This window comes from Esox lucius, chromosome 1, assembly GCF_011004845.1.
Source record: "Esox lucius isolate fEsoLuc1 chromosome 1, fEsoLuc1.pri, whole genome shotgun sequence".
NCBI classification, from domain to species: domain Eukaryota; kingdom Metazoa; phylum Chordata; class Actinopteri; order Esociformes; family Esocidae; genus Esox; species Esox lucius.
The window spans coordinates 18,077,536-18,090,287 of NC_047569.1; positions in this window are offsets into that span (position 1 = coordinate 18,077,536).

Consider the following 12,752-nt stretch of genomic DNA (forward strand, 5'->3'; position numbering starts at 1 on the left):
ATTCAGCTACGGTGTGTTATGCATTCATTCTTGATTCAGAAAATGTTTTAATGGTTCAAAAGTGGTACATTGGACTAAGACACTGTCTCCCAGTACAGCTGTGTTCTAGCAACCAGGAGTTCAAAACCTTGTCTAGGTATACTGACAGTTCCTGGAGGTCCCACAAATGGTTCCATAGTGGACAGGTGGATATCCACCAGAGCTGTCTCATTTCACAAAACTCTAGTGAGTCCTTGTGGTAGGTCTGGCACATGTCAGTTATATCGCGGTTGTTGGTCGAAAACCGCTCTCCTCCAAGTGAGTATTTACATTAGAATACTCCTTGGTTGAGAAAAGCATATGATAAGAAGCAGAACGACTCAGCAAGATGTGCATTGGAGGACATAATCACAAATTTCAGTTGGAATTTTAAAAAAGACGTGTGGAACTTGTCTCATGCAAAAGAAGCCCAAGCTGCCGAGGAGGTCTCACTGTTTGTCCATTAGATAGATAGCAATAACTCCAGGTTTTGACCTTGTGTCTTGAAGCAAATGGACATGGTTGAAATCAAAATACAACCAACATTTGCAGTCCTTTCTTTAATTTGTAGGCCACTGAAGCATGTTCCTTACTTTTTTAGCTCCACAATCCAAAGTTTTGGATTATTAATCATTTCATCTTTTATTTGAGGATATTGGTGGACATCATGTTTTTTCCATATTAAATCATTAAAATTTTCATACATATTTCAGGGAACCAAATGTTTTGGGAATTAGTGTCCAAATTAAAAATGTTTTGTTCTTATATCATTCTTATATTATTTGGTTGCATTTCCTCTGTATGTAATAACTGCCTGTAGTCTGCAACTAATTTTACTCACAAGACGATGTTCTCTGGTGAAGCCCAGCCAGGTTTGTACTGCTGCCATCTTCAGTAGTTGTTTTGTTTCTATTTTCCATAAATTGACAATGAAAAAATTGGTTAGGAATACAATCTGGAGATTGAACTGGCCAGTCAGGTACATCCCAATTTTTGTCCATCAAATACTCCCTAGTTGCTATTGCACTATATTTGGTGCACTATATTTGGTGCAAAATGCAATGTCTGGAGGCATTTGCTTGTACTTTAGCAGACAAGATGTTTCTGTACACAATTAATTCAGCTCCTGTTATCAGCATTTACATAATCAATGAAAACAAGTGAGCCATATCCAGTAGCAGCCATACATGCCCAAGGCATAACACTACCTCCACGTTTCATAGATAAGGTGGTATACTGTGGATCTCAGGCAGTTCCATGTTGCCCCCACATTTTTCTCTTGCCATCATGACTGTAACATTTTAACCCTTCTCTGATCTGTCCATGGTACTTTTATTTTTAGAATTCAAAGGCTTTTTCTGTACTTTCTTTTCAAACTGAAACTTGATCATTCTGTTTTCAAGGGGTTTTAGTAAGTTGCACCATGCAGTGTAGCCTCAGTGCTTTTGTTGCCCTGAAATAGGTAGTGTGTGTAAAAAGTGTTATAATTTCAAAATGGTGAAACCCATCCATCCATCTACTTCCACTCCGGGTCGCGGGGGCAGCAGTCTAAGCAGAGATGCCCAGACTTCCCTCTCCCCAGACACTTCCTCCAGCTCTTCCGGGGGGACACCAAGGCGTTCCCAGGCCAGCCGGGAGACATAGTCCCTCCAGCATGTCCTAGGTCTTCCCCGAGGTCTCCTCCCGGTGGGACGGGCCCGGAAGACCTTCCCGGGAAGGCGTTCAGGAGGCATCCGGAACAGATGCCCAAGCCACCTCAGCTAACCCCTCTCGATGTGGAGGAGCAGTGGTGAAACTCTCAAAGAAAAGCTGAGAATCAGTGCTTTTACCACTTAATAATTGTTTTATTTTGGAGCATAGAGCCAAAAGAAGAAAACATGCTTCATGTTACCAATAATTATGGAGGGTGAAGATTTGACCACGAGACTCACACAAATTTTCTTATTAACAAGATTTCAACCATAGTTATCCTATTCACACTTTGAAGTCACATTTCCTACTGAAATACATGTTTCATAGGCTGTAATCAAGAATATGAGTTGGCTTGACTGATGTAGTTACGCTTTTAGCAGGGCAGGGATGGGATGTTTAAAAAAAGAAGGACACTTGGAATGGGGCAGGGGTTAACAAGAAATAACTACAGACAGGGCCAATTCCAGGTATACCGGACATAAGTGATCGCTTTGGGCCCCCGACCGCTAGGGGAGAGGGGCCCTAATTAAAATGTTGCTTAAGGCCTGAAAAGGGCTAGACCCGACAATGACTACAATACATTAAATGAATATATTACATCAGAGAGCATTGTTTAGGTATTAGTAGGCAACTATTTTGTCCTTTATTTCATTTCCTTTTTGGATCTTTTTCTTTCTCTTCCTTCATTTTTCAACTTTAAATGGGATTCGTAATTATTCCACCTTATAATCAGTCTAAGAATAAAAAGCAACTTGTGAACTTAAAGAACATTACACCCCCCAAAATAAGCACAAGTATATTTTGCATTCACATGCTGATGATTCAGATAATCCAAGTTCAAATACAACTCCTGGATGACAGGATTTAAATGACATTATATAGAATTAGATTTCACATCTAAAGCAAATAAAGCTCCCGATCCCCTCCAGCTCTAATTATAGTATGCCCCCCCATCTCCCCCACATCTTCTCCATGCAATTCTTCCACTTTTTTTCAGCTCCTTTTTTGTTCATTCTGCTTGAATACAAACGGGTATATTCTTCAGCAGCACAATGCAGGTATTACAATAGAAAGTCGTCCTGGAACTGCAATATATTCCTAGTGATGTCAGAGCAGTGGTTAGCCTGGCTTTGATTCATGGTGGGCCCCAGTGGTGTTACAGTCTTTTCTCTTACTTACAGTCGCTAACCAGCCATTACCGGGAAATGACCAATACCCAAAGACATAGGGGATGGACAAATCGATGTGTCCCCTCACTAATCGAACATCCGCGGTTGTTTCCGGAATCATCTTCTCTGGGGAGAGAGGAGGGGTTCGTTGGGGTGGGGTTGTCCGGTTAGGCAATGGATAATCAGATATGCATGGGGGCAAATTAGCTTCTTCCTTGGTGTAAAGAGATCACAACTACTTAATATGCATGGGGTTTACTGGAATGTGCTTCCATTGGGTGTGGGCGGGGAGTTAGCAAGCCACCACCGCCCGCCACCCGCCGCAGCTCTCTAATAAATCATGTAATCCCTGATACTGGTAGACAAACATGTCCCTGATCTAATCAGGACTTTAGGGGTTCTCTTATCACACCATCACAGGGTGGTGATCACACAGAAACAGACACACATCCTCTGCACCTCTAGAATGGAGCTGAGCTCCAGGATGGACCTGGCCAGGTTTGTATGGGATAGAACTGGATTTAAAGGTGTTCCAGGCCAGGGATATGTGGAACAGAGCGAGCCTTAAGGCTGGACCAGGCCCAGGTCTTGTGGAACCGAGCTAGGCTTAAGCCTAGATGAACCAAACCAGACATATGTGGGACAGAGACAGACATAAGGCAGGATCAGACCAGGGCTTCCAGCAAAAGCTGGGCTTCCAGCGGTTCTGGCAAGACTGTAGGCTTGGCTGAGCTGGGTTGGGGTAGATCTTACATCCCTGCTTCTCATCTCCATGCCGTGTGGGCTCAGCTGGGTCCAAAACACACAGGGTCAAGGTGGTGCCATCCTCCAAGACAACTGACCAATCGTCAGCCTTCCAGACCAACTAATTTACAGCCTTCCCTCCTCCCGGTTTCCCTCCTCTGCCCTGCCCTGCAACTCAAGGGTGTGAAGATGCCAGCGGCACGCTCCAACGGAGACAAATCAGTATCTATCCCCTGTCGTAAAACAACTGGAGGCCACCACCCCTCACCTCTTCAACTCATCAGGAGGCAGAGCATGCGGTCTCCCCGCGCCGGCGGGCATATCAACGACCTCCACAAGAACCCAACCAGGCCCCCAGCGACCACGCCTCTCTACACCCCCTCATCCTCATCTCAAATCCCACCAACCCCGCCCTCCAACAACCTCCTGGTCTCAGACCGCTCTGTGTGACTCCAAGCTGGTCTCGCCCGATCGGCCTGTTAGGACCAAAATCATTCTGGAAAGAAATCTCTCTGCTCTATTGTGGAGGTCTCTGTTCTCCTCATCGCAGAGAAACAGTTTGTGTTCCCACCCACAGTCTCAGCTCTGGGGACTCAGCAGCAGTTAGGGATGGTGGGCAGAGGAAACGTAAAGAACCTCCATGAATAATGGTAGTAGTTGGGCCTACAGCCCGACAGAAACATTCATTCGACACATAGTTCTACCAACATGAACATTAGTGTCTATTTCCACTAAGAAAGCATCAGATCGAGGTATGATTGTAAGTTCAACCGAATAGTGCATATTAAGGTGATTGTTCTCACTAAGGGCACAGGGTGGGTTATTGATTTTCTCTTTAACAGACCTAGTGTTCATACCTGAAGCCATATCCAGTATGGTCCTTCTTTATAGCTTGCCCTTATGAAGCAACATATGAAGCACAGCTTTCCGGCTTTGACATTGTGCAATTGTCAAAGGGATTGTGGGTCGTGTTATGAAATGGTTAATGTGAATCTTAACAGGCACAGTGGTGTCATTATCTCAAAATCTGCCTGAGTCCACTCGACCAGGGGTCGCGGCCACGACGATCACTTTACATCCCCCTTTCGCCCGGGCAGCAGAAACCCGTGCATGACTGCAATTCCAGTTGGCGGATTTGTGTGCTCCTTGACGAAATTCGGTAAGCACATGCAGGCGTGTAAAGGTGTTTAGAATTGAGGAATGTGTCTGTTTGGAAGTCATTGCCAAAGTCAATGTCTGATGCCTCTGTCTGCCTGCGTGTGTTGAAGAGCTATAAGGCCCTATAACAGCCAGCCATGAGCCGCTGATATAAGTAAGGTTGTACAGTTCTAAATTACGTGGATGCAAAAAATACAGAATGGTGTCGTTTCAACCAAAGCTGATAATCCCTTCCCAGAAATAAATTGTCCCATTAAAATGACATTTTGCCCATATAGGTTTAATAAATTGAAAACGCTTGTTTGAATCCACCGTAATTTGGACGGAATCCCAAGCACGTCGCAAGGCTTTTACGAAATAAGATTATTTGCTGTGTATTTTAATGTATGCACCAGTTTTATACGACCAAACAGTGTCAGTGAACCCCCCAATGAAATGTGTGCTTATTTATATGCAGTTATTCAGGTATGCAGTAAATTCCAATTACTTCTTTAGATTTCTATTTAACATGGAGGAAAATATGACAGGGAAGCTCTGTGTTTTTGAGCAGCATTGTAAATCTCGTTAACTCTTTCTCTTCCACCGAACAGGCTAAAGGGGAAATCTGAATTCATGCCATGCAGTGAACAGTGCGTCAGATTTTAACGGCTAATGGTCCTAGAAAACTATGAGAGGTCCGTATTGTTTGTGTGTGTGCGCGCGCGAGAGCGTGTGGGTGTATGCCTGTTGGTACGCGCGCGTGTGTAAATGTGCGTGTGCTTCCGCATAAAAAGGTGTGTGGCTGTGGGTAAATGTGCGTGCACCCTTGTGTGCTTGAGAGTATGCGCGTGTGCGGTGGGGCCGGCATACATTATATACGCAGTCTGCGCTCAAGTCCATGCCTGGCTCCCACTGGCCCTAAATCCACGGCTTTCCCCCCGCAAACAGCCGCTGACGTGCAGCATGTCGAGGCTAGGCGTTTTGCCTATGCATTAGCCATCCATTTCCTCCGGCTGACACCTCTCCAACATAAAACCGTATGGCGGAGGGGTAAAATATCTCTCTCCTGGTGAAAATAAAGCTTTGTCTCCCTCCTGATCTATAGGATATAAAATAAAGCCACGGCTTTGATGCGGGCTTTACCTTATGCACGGGTTTCTTTTTGTGCACACAAAAGGCAATGAAGATGAATGAAGCAGGATTGCCCGTGGTGCGTCTCCCGCGGTCCAGCCAGATTCTCCCCCTCCCTTTTCTCCCCGTCTCTTACCTACTCATCTGCTTTCTGGCATTCATCCACAGAAGTTAGTAAGGACGGCTTTATTGATGAGTCCTTATTGAGCATGTCGATAATAATGCAACTTTCCTCAATAATCGTCTTCGTAAAAGTTTAAATTGAAATTATTGGGAGTAGGTAGTTATGAATTATCCTACATTATTTTCATCTTCATATGCTGTTTTTTTCACGAGCAGGGTATCTGTGTCGTTCCATGCACAGTTTCTGTAACTTCTATTACTATAAAAGCATGTAGACTACATCTTAATGTGCAGCCAAGTCTATATCTCTCATAATATGATCGTTCGTGGTGCACGTTACCTGGTGCTGAACAAGGGCTCGCTTTCGTTTTGTTCAAATATAATTGCAGCTGGAGACTTGCCTGATATCTGTGTTGTTAATCCCAGAGCTGAGGAATGTAATAAAACGATTGGCTAAACATTATATAATACGTTCAGTATTCGTATTTTTAATGTAAAAACAAATGTTCCTTGAAGATTTCAACTCTATTGTGGTTTATACCAAACTCATTAGGCCTACACCTTTTTTAGTAGATAGGTCTGTTAGTCAACATCATCATCTACCTTCAGAATTTGTCCTTAAACAAAAAATAGTGGAACAAATAGGTCACAGACGGCGCGAAATAAATCTTCCAGCTATCGTCCAGGCGTCCCTGTATTTTAATTCAACCCCGGGCACTTTATATCTGCGCCGGCCTGCTTGCGGGGTTTAAACGTAGAAGTCTGCTCCTGTGCAGCAGTTATCTGCCACATTTCAGCCTCGCAGGCCGTCCCTAAAGCATTCCACACCGCGCGATAATATCTCAAAGGGAGTGGTTATCACCACATATTATATTATAATCATTAGTGATTCTAGCCCTTTCACCCATATTGCTGAATAAGCGCGCATAGCCATTAATCTAAACTAGAGCAACTGTTCCAAAAGACTTGAGCCATTCACTCTCTTTTCTTTGGGGAGTCGTCATACTACTACTAATACTACTACTACTACTACTACTACTACTACTACTACTAAAATAATAATAAGAGTAAGAATTATTATTGCTTAGAATGATGTCTGCTGGTTTATATTTTATAATAACGGAACTTATTATAGAGAAGGCCTATATGTTTGAAATATATTTTTATGAGAAACGTGTAATATGAAAAATATATACAATGTGTAGTGTGAATTTGATAAACTATTTATTTATCAGTCTGCTTTAAACGTGTTACGTAACCTCCGCACTTGGATTCAGCAATATAGGCCTACACTGCAACTACAGAATCACGTTATTAAGTGCATAGGTCTACAATAACAAATCCGAGGTGGTCTGGAAGTATAGCACCTCTTTATACGGATATAATTCGCCCTTTATAGTGTTACATGCACTGCCTCTAGGCCTTCTCGAAGAATATTCGGTAAGAAAAAGCAATATAGCCCTTAATGTACCTCCTTCTCTCTATGACTTAGATTGTAGAACAATTATTGCATGCTGCATTCTTGGAAGAAGCTGGAAGATGATTGCTAGAGGATTTCTAGAGATCCTCGTCGGATCTCTGTAAAAAAAAGTTGCATTTAGGTTTATTTCATGCTGAGACCGGTCCAGTTCCATGGAAGAAGCGCAGTTGTCGTGTCAGCGGGTTGATTATTGGGATGGGGGAGCAGCAGCAGCTGTTCCGGTGATGGGACGGTCAGAGCAGATCTATAAGTTCCATCGAATTTCTCTTGCCTGGATGCGATGGAGTTGGAAAGTCAGGAAAATGTTTATGTAGAGTTTGGGGTCAATATTCTGGGAGGTCATCATTGGCATATGTTTTGATGGTTCGAAGATATCCAAGGGAAAATAAACGGATCTTTGTTTACCCTTAATCATTTCAGAATTCGAATTCACAATTAAACAATTTCTATTCATAACATACCATATTGGACACAATATTTTCACATCAGCACAGATTTGCTAAGAGGACTGTTGGAGCGTATTCTATTTTTCACCTTTTTTTTATTTATTTGTGGGCATGTGTGTGTGTGTGGGGGGGGGGGGTAGTCACTGTACTGTATGATATTGCTGTTCTGGGATTCCGCTCCGACTTCGTCTTCATACCCTTTTGTTTTGCTCCTGCCGCAGCCCCCTCTTCACCTCGCGAACGCGCACGATGGACAGCACTGTTTGACATGTGGTGAGTGACAGGTTGACAGCGCACGCTCTCGTGCGCCTTTCTTTCTAGTAGGCTATACGCTACAAAAATACAGACATTGTAATCAACTACCCACATCACATGCTTGATGGTGAACCTAGTATCCAACTGGAATGATCCCGCTCTGCCCTTAAACTCAGCTCCATGCCGCAGTTGACAGTAAACAAGGTGGCTTTCTTGTCAGAATTAGTACTTTGCCATCTTTCGTTTTTGTTATTAGGTTTTGCTAAAGTGAATATATATTTAGTTTCTTTCCTTTATATCTGAATTGTTCAAATGCTGAAATGGACAGGTAAAATGTTTCACTTTATTTAAAATATTTTCTCATGAACAGCCTGAGTATGTAATTTAAGGCCCTACTAATAATTCTAAACATTTAGAAAATGTCTGTTTTAGTCGTGTATTTATTTGAAAGTGAATGACAGTTGAACAATATGTATTCATATCAGTCTTCCATTTCTGACGAGAATAAGATATTGATTAACAATATTTTTTATTATTTCGAAGAATATTTTCTTCAGGTGACATAAACCAGAATGATATACGTTATTTGAGTTGCCCTTCGATTAGCCTATACATTTTTCATCTGTCATTTTTTTGTCCACACATTTAAGTAGTCAATTTAGTTTTGTCCTTATGTTTAATATACATATTTAGCAAAGTCTGTAATTTAATTGTTCTTTTAAAATATTTACTGTATACTAATTATTACATAAGGGGCCTGGGAAAAGGCCTGCCTAATTTTTGTATTTTTATTGTAATTCAAGCGAATTAAATGGAAGTAAAAACGAAATATAATTTTCTACAACATCAATGTGTGCTTGTGAATGAATCAACGTCTCATCTGTAATCACAACTGAGTATGATTGTACCTAAACAGGCAAAGACGCACAGGGCTTTAGGCGGTGGGGGGCTAAGTAAGGCCAACCAGCCCCACGGCTCCTTACTCCGCCCTCTGACAGTGCTCTTCGCGGTCCCGGGGCGCTCAGCTGATCAAAGCTCCAGTCAGGGGTAGTATTTCTCACTTTATTACCGGAGTCACCGCCAGTCTACACGGCTAGCGATCACAGAGTCCACAGCCCACTCTCCACTTTTACACTAGCCCGGGTTAAGGTCACGTAGGAAAAGCACATACTCATATCCTACATGGGAACAACAAAACACAATGATTATTTTGTTACGTGTAAATAAGTGCTATTAAGTAAATTAAAATAAAATGTATCTGTAAACTTTTGTTTGAGACATTCTTATGCGTTACATATTTATTTTTATTACAAGAGACCAGCAAGGAGGGTAATCAATACCCTCAAAACAATTAATCCTAATCTAGAATTATTGGAATTGACGTAATATTTAGAATATTATTGTAGCCTATTAATTTAAAAACCAAAGTAATATATTTCGGGGTATTCAAAATTACAGAGGGCCTAGAATCCAAAAGCATATGGATTCTATAGGAAATCATGTTGTATATTTGATATATAGTATTATATAAAACAAGTAACAGCGTGTCACATAAATAGGGGTATAATCCATTATACAACTAACAGCATGTGAAATATAAATAGGGTAGACCTGTAGTCAAGTAGCTGCTAAAAGCAAAAAGTTAGAACAGGCTGCCTTCCGTAAAATACCTGTATAGTAAAACCAAGCTCCACTGTGAGGAAATATAATGTAAAATATACAGCATGTTAGAACTCAGTTGTCTAACGCTGTTAAACGTCTGCATTCATACTGTTGGGTTGTGCCTTAGCATTTTGAAACGTTTGACCTCTTTAGTTAGGGATGTCTACTAAATGTAGTTTGTTAGGTATAGTTTTCCGTTGGGGAAATATAATTATAATTCACCCCTTCTGGATATGAAACGAAAATGCATTGACTGGATGATAAAATAACTCCTAGAAACGGATTACAGCAGTAGTAAGGTTAAACCCTTTCACATTTAATAGCGTCATTGCCCCAAGGGGTCCAGAGATATTCATGGGCTTTGTCTTATTTCGTTTGTTTTGCATGAATTAATGTATTTTTGTGCACTCTGATTTACTGAATGGTTTATTCTGTTAAATCAGGAAATATTATTTCCTTTGGGACAGTCTGTAAGTCATTTCGTATTGTTCAATGTAATATATGTGTTAAAAATTGCATGGTACTTAGTATTTACAGCTATTTATACCTACAGTCCTACACTTCTCATAGTAGCCTTGAATATCTCTCAGTCAGATCTTGAAGCTCAGTTTAAATGCAACCCACACGCTACTCACTAATTTGTAATCTAATGTTATAGTTATGGAAGGCGAGTCTTCTATATAGCTTTTTATGTTCCTTTCTGAAGTCTGAACATTTGTGTCATTGGTGGATGAGTTTTGCCTAACTATCACACATCTCCTTTTGGACAGCTGTCATCACCATTTCTCTCTCTCTCTCCCTTTCTTTTTCTCAATCTGTCAATGAGATGGAAAAGTAACCAGATGCTTATAGCGGATCATAGCTTTCACAGTCATATGCACAATCCACAGACTGGGCCAAGCTGGCCACTGACTGGAGCAAGAGGCCCGATGTGAGCATGGGTCTGAGAAAGAGATGATAGAGGAGTCAGACACGCACAGGGAGAGGGAGAGATGTTGGGGAGCAAGGATGTTGTGTGTTCATCTCTTATCTGTTATTCTTTCAGGGGAACAACGCGTCATCGAAAGGGTGCCATAGTCAAAAGAAGTGCTCCCCAGACGCTTTGAGGCAGCTGTCACCATATCGTTATAGTTTGGGCCTTGTCTTCCCGGAGCCTCGGTTTTACATGAGAAGTAGTCCATATGCACGAGGAGGCGTGCTATTGATTCCAGACTGGAACGTTTGCCCAAAAATACGCCGCCGGAATATAAATAAATGACATTGGGTACTCACCGGCTGCCCATCAGTGAATGTGTGTGTATGTGCCTATGTACGTCCGTGCGTGTGTCAGATTAAGTTATTGAGGGTGAGAGGTGAGATGGGTGATGATGTAAGATAAGGTTCGGTTTAGAAATGTAATCTCAGTCAGTCATAAGCTCGGGGGAAAGGGGAGACCTAGGAGGATGGTTCCCTGTTGCGGTGTCACCCGCGAGAACATGAACTTCCAACATGTCAGGATGTGTTGGCCTTGGCATCACTTTACCTCCCCCTTAAGGCATTCAATCATAAAACATTTTTGTCAACACGTTACAATTAAAACGATTACAATTGTTTTACTGTTCACAATACTATTTATTAATCTATAAATATACATATTTCAAATTGTTGAAGCAGAAATAATCAAGTGTCAAAGCAGATTCAAATTCCATTGAGATTTAACCACAGATCTATGAAGTATCATAAGCGATCAAATCTAAACTAAGAAATTCGTTGGCTACATGTATCAAGACACCCACTAACTTCAACTTCAAAAACGAACATTTATGCATCAGTAATTACAATTAATTGCTTTTTTGGTCCTTTAAAACACATGTTGTCATAACTCTGAAAGTTCAATTTTAATACCGCTCCAACTTTTTTGTAGTCTGTAAGCGTCATATATGTTTATTTCGCTCCTATTCTGATAAGTGGTTTGAACGGCCTTAATTAAACATTTTAAGGTGTTGAAGCAATCAGTAACAGTCACTATGATAGCAACCACTAAACTTTAGAGCCTTTTCGTCTTTCAGATCACCAGGGTCAACAAAAGACCAAAGAGCACAGCACTGCTTATTTGTAGGCTATTTATTGTTGGGGAATGTGGATTCCAGAAGTGATTCAATAATTATGCATTACGACATATAGTATCACTAGAACAATAACAGACATAAAAGGTGATGTGCAGGTTTCAAGAAAAAAAATAAACATTCAAGTATAAAACAGTCACCTCTGACTGTTTTGAGTTCATTTTGGGTAAAACAAAATAGCCTGTCAACTTCGCATAGCCAAGCCTATAGACATCATTGCGAGTCTGTCTCTAAACTATAATCGAATCTGTTTTCAGCCCAACCAAGAACCATCAATACCACAAGCGTGCGCAATCATCAATCTCTTCATAAATATGAAGCAGTATTTAATTTGTTATTAGATCTATTACTCCTATATCGTAGTTTACGTTTCAATAATATATTATAGTATGGCAACTACAGTCCCTTTAACTTAAATAGATTTGATCGTGCCAAAAAAGGGGAAAGAAAGCATGCATGCCATCCCATTTTGTTTTGATTATAATATATTTTAAGACTAGCTCTCGATCGCAAAGGAGAGAACATTAGGATGCCCATATCTTCCTTACCAAATAATTCTTCACGTCCATTCCCTCGCTGCAGACAATTGATCAGCGGATGATTGTGATGTTTTACCTCGACGGTCGTCATCTTTCTGTCCACCGTCCGCATTCACTAACATATGTCAGTTTCTTGGAAAATTTGACAATTGGTTTCTTCAGTTCCCAATAAATAGTAAAGAATGCACCGGCTATGCTTTGAAGGGATAGCTAATGGTTACTTGCATGGGGCGCTGCTGATTGGCTTCTCC